Source organism: Ovis aries, chromosome 25 (genome assembly GCF_016772045.2).
Source record: "Ovis aries strain OAR_USU_Benz2616 breed Rambouillet chromosome 25, ARS-UI_Ramb_v3.0, whole genome shotgun sequence".
Classification (NCBI taxonomy): domain Eukaryota; kingdom Metazoa; phylum Chordata; class Mammalia; order Artiodactyla; family Bovidae; genus Ovis; species Ovis aries.
In genome coordinates, this window is record NC_056078.1 from 38560261 (window position 1) to 38572163 (window position 11903).

The following is an 11903-nucleotide window of genomic DNA, read 5'->3' on the forward strand; positions in this document are numbered from 1 at the left end:
AGGAACCAGAGATCAAATTGCCAGCATCCACTGGATCCTAGAAAAAGCGAGAGAGTCCCAGGAAAACATCTACTTCTGCTTCATTGACTATACTAAAACTTTTGACTGTGTGGATCACAACAAACTGTGGAAGATTGTTCAAGAGATGGAAATACCAGACCAGCTGACCTCCTCCTGAGAAATCTGCATACAGGTCAAGATGTGACAGTTAGAACAGGACATGGACCAACAGACTGGTTCCAAATAAGGAAAGGAGCACATCAAGGCTGTATATTGTCACCCTGCTTATTTAACTTATATGCAGAGTACATCATGAGAAATGCTGGGCTGGATGAGGCACAAGCTGGAATCAAGATTGCTGGGAGAAATATCAATAACCTCAGATATGCAGATGACACCACCCTATGGCAGAAAGTGAAGAGGAACTAAAGAGCCTATTGATGAGAGTGAAAGAAGAGAGTGAAAAAGCTGGCTTAAAAGTCAACATTGAAAAAACTAAGATCATGCCATCTGGTCCCATCACTTCATGACAAATAGATGGGGAAACAATGGAAACAGTGACAGACTTTATTTTTTTGGGCTCCAAAATCACTGCAGATGGTGACTGCAGCCATGAAATGAAAAGATGCTTTTTTCTTGGAAGAAAAGCTATGACCAACCTAGACAGCATATTAGAAAACAGAGACATTACTTTGCCAACAAAGGTCCGTCTAGTCAAGGCTATGGTTTTTCTGGTAGTCATGTTTGGCTGTGAGAGTTTGACCATAAGGAATTTTGAGCACCAAAGATTTGATGCTTTTGAACTGTGGTGTTGGAGAAGACTCTTGAGAGTCCCTTGGACTGCAAGGAGGTCCAACCAGTCCATTCTGAAGGAGATCAGCCCTGGGTGTTCTTTGGAAGGAATGATGCTAAAGCTGAAACTCCAGTACTTTGGCCACCTCATGCGAAGAGTTGACTCATTGGAAAAGACTCAGATGCTGGGAGGGATTGGGGGCAGGAGGTAAAGGGGATGACAGAGGATGAGATGGCTGAATGGCATCACCAACTCGATGGAAGTGAGTTTGAGTGAACTCCAGGAGATGGTGATGGACAGAGAGGCCTGGTGTGCTGTGATTCACGGGGTCTCAAAGAGTCGGACATGACTGAGCGACTGAACTGAACTGAACGAATCTAATGTCAAAGCACAATATTCCCCAATACTCCAAAGTATATCATGATCACGAATCAAAGATTCACTTAACATTACAGAGGGAACCAGCAGAATGGCAAACTGGCCTTAAGAATAGTATGATAGCTTGAAGCATATTGTCAATGAAAGAAAGAATGCTGAAATATAATTGTTTGGTTAGATACCTAACTGGTTAATACTCCACATGGCAGTAAAACCATAACTGTTGATGTTTTTCTGTTGGACAAAATTCGTTTAGATTTCTACTTTTTTTCTTTTTTTGGTCACATCAATTTTCTGAAGTTAACATTTACTTTCACAGAGTCTGAGTCTTAATCAATGGGAAATAATAAGTCAAAATTACTTTTCCATCGAACACCAGGAGATCCTTTGGTGGGCTTGCTAGACAGTGTGCCAGAGTGACACTGAGAGGTACAAGAAGTCTTTTTGTCTTATTTCCAAGCTTGACATTGGTTTTTCTAATTACCAAAAGGCTGGAACTAGGCAGAGGTTGGGGATGAGGTAGCGATAAGGCCAGGGCTGATGTGGGGTTTGCCTGCCATGGAAGGAGTGGGGATTGCATCCTAGTACAAGTTACTGGCTGGTTTTAAGCAAGGAAGGGACACAGTCCACCCCCTTCCATCCACTTACTCAGTAAAACTTTATTGAAAGTGCCAAGCACTAGTCTCAGAGTCAGGAATAGAGGGGTGATTAAGACAAGACAGCCACGTTTCAGTTCTTGTGCAGCTTATGTTGGAAGGAGGAATGGAGTAAGTGTGTTGATTCCTGGGTGTTCCAACCTGAAAGATCAAGGAAGTCCTTTGGAAGAGTGATAGTGCAGAGAAGGGAAGTCAGCTGCACAGGATCTGGAGCAGTGGGTTCCAGACTGGGAGGGTGACAAGGGAGAGATTGGATGAGGTTGGCAAGTCCCACAAAAGGAACTGCACATGTGGGGGCCTTGAGTGCAGTGAGCATCAGAGGAGCTGGAGGATTGGAGGGTATTCACGGCCCCTGCTCTGAATTCTTTTCTGAGTGTGATGCTGTTTAAGCTGGGAAATGACATGACCAAATTTCTGTTTTCTAATTTACCCTTTTTGCAGTTGGCAGAATGTGGGTTATGGACTACAGTAAGAGAAGACATAAGGGGGCCAGTGTGGGTGGGTCTTGGAAAAGAAGATTGTGTTCATATCTGTGGAAGCTGATGAGGTTGCACCTCGGTGTTAGCTTGAGTGAGTTCTTACTTTTGAAACTTGACCTTCGCAGCTGAGGGCTGGTGCTTGGCGAGAAGTGAGGCCACTGTTAGGAATTACCTGCGAGTTCAGAGGAGAAGTGATAAGTCTCCAGACTGGAGAAAGGAATGGATTGGGATGATGTTTGAGGCTTGAAAAACACAATTCACAAGCTGCTCCTCAGGGTTCCTTTATTGTTAGAGGGAGCCTCATTTCTCTGTGCTGAGCCCAGCTAGAGGTGGGCCAAGGTCCCATCCAGACCTGGTTCTCCCAGCCTGAAGAGTGAAAGTTGCCCTGGAAGGAATACGAGGGGAGGGCACCCTTTCTGCTGTTCCATGCTGCTCCTAGGATCTTAGTGGGGCACCCAGAGGTTAATCCACACTTTTATAAGAACTTCTCCCATCATAATGATCTTGGAGGCACTTCCTAAGGTGGTGGCTGAATGTGTTGGCTAGCCTGTGAATGGTTTTAGAAGGAGAAAAGAGACCCAGACATCTTCAAATCCATTCTCGCCCAGGGCCAGGCTTGTTTAGGATCCCACAGTCAATAGACAGTGCGGCAGACATTTTCAGCCAAGTCTCTGTCTCTCAGGCCCATGCTCCTCCAACACCCCAACCCAGGAGTCCATCACCCCAACCCAGCCCTCAAGGGTGAGCTGTTTTCAATTCTGTTTTTCAGTGAACTGCTGACTCTGGAGGCCCAGGCTGGAGGGCAAAGTCCTAGGGGCTCATTCAGGTAGATTCCTGGAACGCCTCCTTGAGCTTTCTTTCTGATCTCAGTATTCAAGCACCAATCTATTGTCAGGAAATGGTATTTTCCTATTTCTGAGCAAGACTAGCATATGTTGAGCTTAGGGATGCTATTTATGCAGGAATGAAAATGCCAGGACTTGAGGAGCGCAGAAGAGTCCGATGTGGTCTTGTTTGTTCTAATAAGTAACAAGAAAATGTGACTGTATTTCCAAGTGCTCAACTGTCTGGGTAATTACTTACAGTGTTCTATCCTCCAAGATCAAAGGGTGACTCTTTGAATCTGGGTTACAAATTAGTTACTGCCGTTTGCAAGCTAACCTACTGCTGCCTAGGCCTGTTGTGAGCTGGGGCAGGTGTGCCAGGACACCTGGCCTCGAAGGATGACACAGCAAACCCAGTAAGGCAGGAGGCACAGCTTTAAAACAAACTGGAGGGGAGAAGGGCTTGAGAGTGGGAGAGGGGACACAGTCATCGAGTGCAGAAAAATCCCACAAAAGGAAGACATTGTCAGGAAAATTTAGCTTGGAAGCAGTTCTAACATCCAAGGTAGAGGACTGTCAACCACCCTAATCCTCTATCCCAGTGTAGCAGCCAAGAGAAGGTGTTCTGCCGCTGATATTTGCAGGGTGGTTTGGAAGGAAGTGTTGTTCCTGAAGTTCCAGTAATTGCAGGCATCTGTCACTAACAAATGGAAAATGGAAATAGTTCAAGGAACAGACTTACACTTGCTGAAGTTAGTGCTTGCAAGGCTGAACTTGGAGCAATTTTAGACACAGACTTTGAAGACTTCAATGAGCATGTCTATCAACCCTGACAGAGCCAAGAGACCAATTCAGTATAGGTCAGTGAGGGGATGGGGAATGTGTGTGTGTGTTAAGTCACTTCAGTCATGCTCGACTCTTTGCAACCCTTTGAACTACAGCCCACCAGGCTCCTCTGTTCATGGGATTCTCCAGGCAAGAATATTGGAGTGGGTTGCCATTTCCTCCTTCAGGGGATCTTCCTGACCCAGGGATTGAACCCATATCTCTTATGTCTCCTGCATTGGCAGGCGGGTTCTTTACCACTAATGCCATGTGATAAGAGAGACCAATTCAGTATAGATCAATTAGGGGAAAGAGGAGGTGGCGAGTGTGTTTGTGTATAGGAAAGGATATTTCTGTAGGCAGGGCTGTGCCAGGTATTCAGATAATATGCTGCTGATTTGACAGCATGCAATCTGATGCTCAGAGAAGTTGGCCCACTTGTCCCTGTCAGACTTGGGTCCTTGTTTGCAGAGTCCAAGCTACCCTGCCCATTCATGAATTGGGGGTCGGGGCAGCCCTGAGGTGGGTGGGGAAGGTGAGAGGCAGACCAAACAACCAAATAAAAGGAATTTGAGTGCGTGATCAGAGGAGGCCTGTTGCCTGGCATACTAGTGTTTATATTTACCATTATGTACAGTAAATATCAGCCTTTCTCAAATTGTATTCTTTCATTTATTACCATATTACTCATATTCTATGAAACATTTGGAAGTGTCCTACATAAAAGGCATCTGTGTTCAAAGAAATTTGAGTTAAAAAATGATCCTTTAACTGGAGGACTTTTCCAAGCCTAAGGCTTTTATGCATGGTGAAGAGGAGATAGAGTATGTTCTGTTTCCTAAATTTATTTGATCTTAGTGCCTCTTCTTTTTTTGGATGGTCTCCATTTCTATAGCTATATTCATGCATCAATCTGCTTCATTATAGTAAAATGCATATGTAGTTGATTCTGTGGACTGAGTTTAGGTCTTTCTGCTTTTTTTGTTGAAAGTGTTCTGCATTACGAGAGCTTCTACACACTGACAGTTCAGAATGTTGTTGGGGTACATGGAAGGCAGAACGGAAAGGTCAGGGAAAGGGACTTAGACCCTGGGGGTCAGCAGATTCAACTGTGTGGGAGGAGGATGCAAGCCTGGAAAAAGAATGGATTATGGAGAGAAAATGATAAGGGCGTAGCCATTCAGACAAGGAGGGAACAGGTATGGAAGGAATGACATGCTTGAAGTAAAGCAAAGAAAACAGAGGAGGATAAAAAGGGTGAGAGAAGGTGAGACTGCTGTTCCATGAGCCTAGAAAGGGAGGATGTCAGAACGCCTTCTCACTGCCAGGCTCCATGTGCACCGCTGAGCAGCAGGAGTGCAGTGAAATAATCAGGGGATTTGCAGCCAAGCAGGCTTGCATTCAAGTCCTCTCCCCAATCCCTGCTTTGTGACTTTGAGTAAATTCCTTCAACTCTCATCTCTTGACTGCTCAGAACCATTGAGAGACTTTAATGAGATAATGCAGCCAGCACAGCACATGCCCCTCACAGCCAGAAACCTTGGGTGGGCATGGACTTCAGCCTTTTTACACTCTTGGCTTAGCCTCCCCTTATCTGTCATGGACTTGGCCTTGCTCACCTCCTCACCTTCCCCTGACTCAGCCTTCCCTTCACCTCCTACAAGTCTCTATGTTGGGCTCAAGGCTGTTCAAACTTGAGGATTTTGGATAAATAGTTTCTTGATAAGAGGGGATCTGTTGCTCTGAGCACTAATTGCTTAAGCCAGTGCTCTGGGAAAACCCAGAGGGATAGGGTGGGGAGGGAGGTGGAGGGGGAGGCCAGGAGAGGGGGACACATGTATACCTGTGGCCAATTCATGTTGATGTATGGCAAAAACCATCAAAATGTTGTAATTATCCTCTAATTAAAATAAATAAATAAACTGAAAAAAATCAAGCTGGGTAAATTGAGCAGCTCCCCGTACCGCATGGCCCTCTCTTGGCGGCTTTCTCAGACTGAAGGAGGGTGGCACAGGGTTGCTCTGGGATCTGGGAGCCGACGGATGCTTGTGCTGGTTTATCTGTTTCTCCTTGCAGAGTTATATTCTGCCACAGTTCTGAAGACGATATGATGGACCTACTGGCAGCGTGGCACTGGGAAATTTCTTATTGGTGTTTGTTTCTTTCTGTCACTTGACTCTATTTGTTACATACTTTCTTTCAAAATGTGACTCAAAACTCCCACAGTATACTTTCTTTCTGCCATTATTTTACATGGTGATCGCTTTCTATTATATCTGAGAGAAAGAGTTCTGGAAGGTCTGAAATGGCTGCTGTCAGCTTTCAAAATTCCAGACAAATGACTTCAATCTATCTGAAGGGGCAATGGATTATTTAGGAGAATTGCTAAGATGCTAACCTTGGAGAACCCTGTGCTTTTAAAAAAATGTTGAATGAGTAAATTTTGAAGATTTATTATTTTTTTTCCTGATTTATAAATGGAATAGATGTTCATTGTAAAAACTAGAAATGCAGAAAAAAAGAACTACCATCACAATTAAAATTATGGCTTATTTTCTAAATCTCTCTCTTTCATAAATCAATCTGGAAATGATACTGCATGCATGGGTTGGCTTTGCTTAGTTAAAATTATATCATGAAAAGAATCCCTATTAAATAATCTTTCATGCATGATTTTAATGTCTATTTCAGTATATAAATGTATCCCAGATAATTTACCTGTTCCTCATCGCTCTAGTCCCCTCTTGTTGGGTATTTAGGTTGCTGCTAATTATTGTGAGTGATACATGTCACTGGGAGGAACATCATCGTATAAATACCTCTGTGTGCAGCTCTAATTATTTCCTTAGAATTAGTTCCTAAATAGCGTGGGCTAATTTAAGGCTCTGGATCTGCGATTCCAAATGGCCCTCTGGAACTGCAGCACCAGCATACATTGTCATCAGAGACGGAGGGCTGTTCTCACGCACCTTGCTAGCTTGGGTACCAGACAACGCATAAGCAAAACCAAAGCAACATTTGCCTGTTTGCTGTGGGAACCATGTCATCTCATTATTGTGTTATGTTCCATTTCTTTGATTTCACATGAGACTGACTATTTTATCTAGTGTTTATTTTCCATAGATTTTCTTATTTTATAAATTGGCTCATTTATGCCCTTTGCCCATTTGTTGATTGGAATATTTGCTAAGCCGTAGAAGCACTGTCTCTATTATGTATGAAATGTATTAACCCTTGGTCTAGTGTATAGGTTATCTATATTTTTCCTATTTTGTCAGTAGTCTTTTAATTTTGCTTATGGATTTTTTTTTTAGATGTTCAGAAGTTTAAAAATCTGTTTAGTTTATTAGAATGCAGTAAAATCAATCAGACTTCATTTGCTCATATGATTACAAAGATCTTCCTACTTCTGAGTTCAGATTGCTGTTTTCTTCAATGGTTTAGTTTCTTAGATTAAGCTTGTTAACTGGTCAAAAATTATTTAAGTGTGTGGTAGGAAGTAGGGATCTAATTTATTATTTTTAAATGCTTAAACAATTGTCTTGTTACTGAACCTAACTTGGATGCTCAGCTGTGGGCAGTAAAGCCAGTCTCCTGACCCCGGATTGTGGTGAAGAAATGTACAGCGTTTGTTGCAGGGCACCAGGCAAGGAGAGTTGGCAGTTCATGCTCAAAAGACCCAAACTCCTCAATGGCTTTTGGCGGGTGGTGGTGGTGGTTAAAGATAGAGTGAGGGAGGGGGTGCAGGGTGCATGATCAGCTGGCACACAGTTCTTGGGTTGGTTGGCATCAAGGTGAGCTCTTACGGTGTCATCAACCTTCCGGTTTCAACCAGTCTACGGTCCATGTCCTTGTGGTCAGCAATTTTCATCTGGTAGGAGTCCGCTTCCTGTAAAAACAACTTAGCAATGTGTGTCAGGCCTTTATTTATATCTTTCAGAGAACTGTGAGTTCAGTGATTCTGCTCGATGGAGAATTTATAGTCTAAATTGCTGGCAGTTTCTGGGCTCAACAGTTATTCTTTATGTCTCTATCTTCACATTCCCTAATCATTAACTGTTTCTTTAAAAGAAATAACTTTTTATTTTATACTGAAGTATAGTTTATATGGAGGAGGAAATGGCAACCCACTCCAGTGTTCTTGCCTGGAGAATCCCAGGGACGGGGGAGCCTGGTGGGCTGTCGTCTCTGGGGTCGCACAGAGTCGGACACGACTGAAGCGACTTAGCAGCAGCATAGCTTATTAACCATGTTGTGTTAGCTTCAGGAGTACAGCAAAGTGATTCAGTTGTGTATATACAAGTATCTGTTCTTTTCCAAATCCTTTTCTCATTTAGGTTGTTACATAATACTGATACTGAGCAGAGTTCCCTGTGCTATACTGTAGGGCCTTGATGGTTATCTATTTTAAATATAGCAGTGTGTACATGTCAGTCCCAAACTTCCTAATTGTCCCTTTCCCCTCCTTCCCCCCAATCCCCTCCAGTAATCATAAGTTTGTTCTCTAAACTATGAGTCTGTTTCTGTTTTGTAAATAAGTACTTTTGTATCATTTTCTTTCAGATCCTACATATAAGTGATATCATATTCCGCTTTCTCTGTCTGACTGTCTTCACTCAGATGAAGTCTCTAGGTCCATCCACGTTGTTGCAAAGGCATTATTTCATTCTTTTCAGTGGCTGAGTAACATATTGTACATATGTAACGCATCTTCTTTACTTTGTTTGAGTCAATCTTTTGAGACATGGGAGGCCTAGGAGACTAAAGCAAAAGGACAGGATCACAGAGGCTTGGACTTCAAAGATTTCAGTGTTAGTGTTCAGTTCAGTTCAGTCTCTCAGTCATGTCTGACTCTTAGCGACCCCATGAATCGCAGCACGCCAGGCCTCCCTGTCCATCACCATCTCCCGGAGTTCACTCAAACTCACGTCCATTGAGTCGGTGATGCCATCCAACCATCTCATCCTCTGTCGTCCCCTTTTCCTCCTGCCCTCAATCCCTCCCAGCATCAGAGTCTTTTCCAATGAGTCAATTCTTCACATGAGGTGGCCAAAGTACTGGAGTTTCAGCTTTAGCATCATTCCTTCCAAAGAACACTCAGGGTTGATCTCCTTCAGAATGGACTGGTTGGACCTCCTTGCAGTCCAAGGGACTCTCAAAAGTCTTCTCCAACACCACAGTTCAAAAGCATCAAATCTTCGGCACTCAGCTCTCTTCACAGTCCAACTCTCATATCCATACATGACCACTGGAAAACCATAGCCTTGACTAGATGGACCTTTGTTGGCAAAGTAATGTCTCTGCTTTTCAATATGCTATCTAGGTTGGTCATAACTTTCCTTCCAAGGAGTAAGCATCTTTTAATTTCATGGCTGTAGTCACCATCTGCACTGATTTTGGAGCCCCCAAAAATAAAGTCTGCCACTGTTTCCATTGTTTCCCCATCTATTTCCCATGAAGTGATGGGACCAGATGCCATGATCTTTGTTTTCTGAATGTTGAGCTTTAAGCCAACTTTTTCACTCTCCTCTTTCACTTTCATCGAGAGGCTTTTTAGTTCCTCTTCACTGTCTGCCATAAGGGTGGTGTCATCTGCATATCTGAGATGATTATTTATCCCAGCAAACTTGATTCCAGCTTGTGTTTCTTCCAGCCCATCGTTTCTCATGATGTACTCTGCATAAAAGTTAAATAAGCAGGGTAACAATATATAGCCTTGATGTACTCCTTTTCCTATTTGGAACCAGTCTGTTGTTCCATGTCCAGTTCTAACTGTTGCTTCCTGACCTGCATATAGGTTTCTCAAGAGGCAGGTCAGGTGGTCTGGTATTCCCATCTCTTTCAAAATTTTCCACAGTTTATTGTGATCCACACAGTCAAAGGCTTTGGTATAGTCAATAAAGCTGAAATAGATGTTTTTCTGGAATTCTCTTGCTTTTTCCATGATCCAGCGGATGTTGGCAATTTGATCTCTGGTTCCTCTGCCTTTTCTAAAACCAGCTTGAACATCTGAAAGTTCACGGTTCATGCATTGCTGCAGCCTGGCTTAGAGAATTTTAAGCATTACTTTACTAGCGTGTGAGATAAAACTCCTGTTATGCATTGGTTTCAAATGCCACTGTTGTCATACCAGCAGTACATATAAATACTTGGCTCATTATGTGAGTTCGTCAAATTTTTCCCCTTATTAAGGTCTTTTAATTCTTCATTAGCGCCACATTTATGTGGCTGGAAATATATAGTACACTTCTTTAACAGAGTAGATGCTTTTCTTTATTATTATAACAAAATATATTTATTTTACTGAATGCCATGTGAACTTTATTATAATTTTGATTAGAATTCCATTAAAATGAAAAAAGTTTAACTTTTTGTATATTTATGATATTTGTTATTTAAGCTTTTTTAATTTTTACAGAAAAATGGTAATTTTCTTCATATTTGGTAAATTGAATATTAAGTGTTTTACATTGGTTGTTACTATTATGAGTGATTTTTTCCACATTAATTGATCAGTTCTTTTCCTGGTTGTCTAAAACCCTAATGTTTTATGCATAGTTATATTGTAATCAGAGAAGGAAATGGTAACCCACTCCAGTACTCTTCAGTGGAGAATCCCATGGATGGAGGAGCCTGGTAGGCTGTGGTCCATGGGATCGCAAAGAGTCTGACATGACTGAGCGACTTTGCTTTCGCTTTTCCCTTTCATGCACTGGAGAAGGAAATGGCACCCCACTCCAGTGTTCTTGCCTGGAGAATCCCAGGGATGGGGGAGCCTGGTGGGCTGCCATCTATGGGGTCGCACAGAGTTGGACAAGACGGAAGCGACTTAGCAGCAGCATATTGTAATTATTTACTGTAATGAGCTGTCTTACTGGTTCTAACAGGCTCTTGCTGATCTTTAAAAGAATGAATTTTATATATTCCTATGTATGCTTGTATGTAATATGTATATTATGTATATATCTTTATCTATGCTACTTCATTTTCTTGTTTTTTGGTTTCTCTTATCGTACAGATTAGAAATTCCCAGACAGTGACAGAATAATGGTGGTCATGGCAGGAATTCTTTTCCTGCTCCTGAATTTGATGGGAATGCCTCTCAGTTGAATCATAAAGAAATATATCTGTTCTTAGCTTAGCAGATATAATTTTTGTCACATTAAAGAAATAAGCTTTAATTTTTAATTTTTCTAAGAGTATTTTCTCACCATATAAATGAGATCTTTATTTAATCACACATTTTTTTCTGCTTCTGTCCAGGTATAGTTTTTATAACTTATTAATGTACCATAGTATTTTAATGGATTTGCAAGTATTAAACAACCCTTGAATTCCTGGACGAGTTATGTTGTATATTTATTTGAGTGGATTCAATCTCACAGATAATTGCATTTACATTTGCAATTGATATATAGTTTTTCTCTGTGTGTGAAACTTTTCAAATTTCTCCTTTCGTCTTGGGTCAGTTTTGATGATTTATATTTGCTTTTGAAAGTTTCCCATTCCTTTAAGCTTTCTAAATCCATATGCATGGACTTTTAAAAATGTAACTCTCTATTTTAAAAAAGTCCCCTACCTTTCTTTCTTTATCCTTTTCTCATATTATACATGTAAGCTATCTTTCTCTTTTTATCGGATATTTTTATTTCTTTCTAAAATTCAGCCTATAATTTTTTTGGTTAGTTGTATTATTTTCTGCTTTATAAATATTTATTTTGTTGTTATCATTACTATTAATTTTTTCATTTTTAAGATGTGCTTTTCCTCTCTGATTTCTTAAGTCATCTAGTTCATATACTTTTATTACTTTGCAGTTAAATTACAGACTTGGCCACATCACACATGTATTCATATACAGTGATATTTTCCATTATGTTGTATTTAAAAATAGTTTATAATTGGGATTTTTATTTCTTTTTGACACCATATAATTATTTTGAAAACC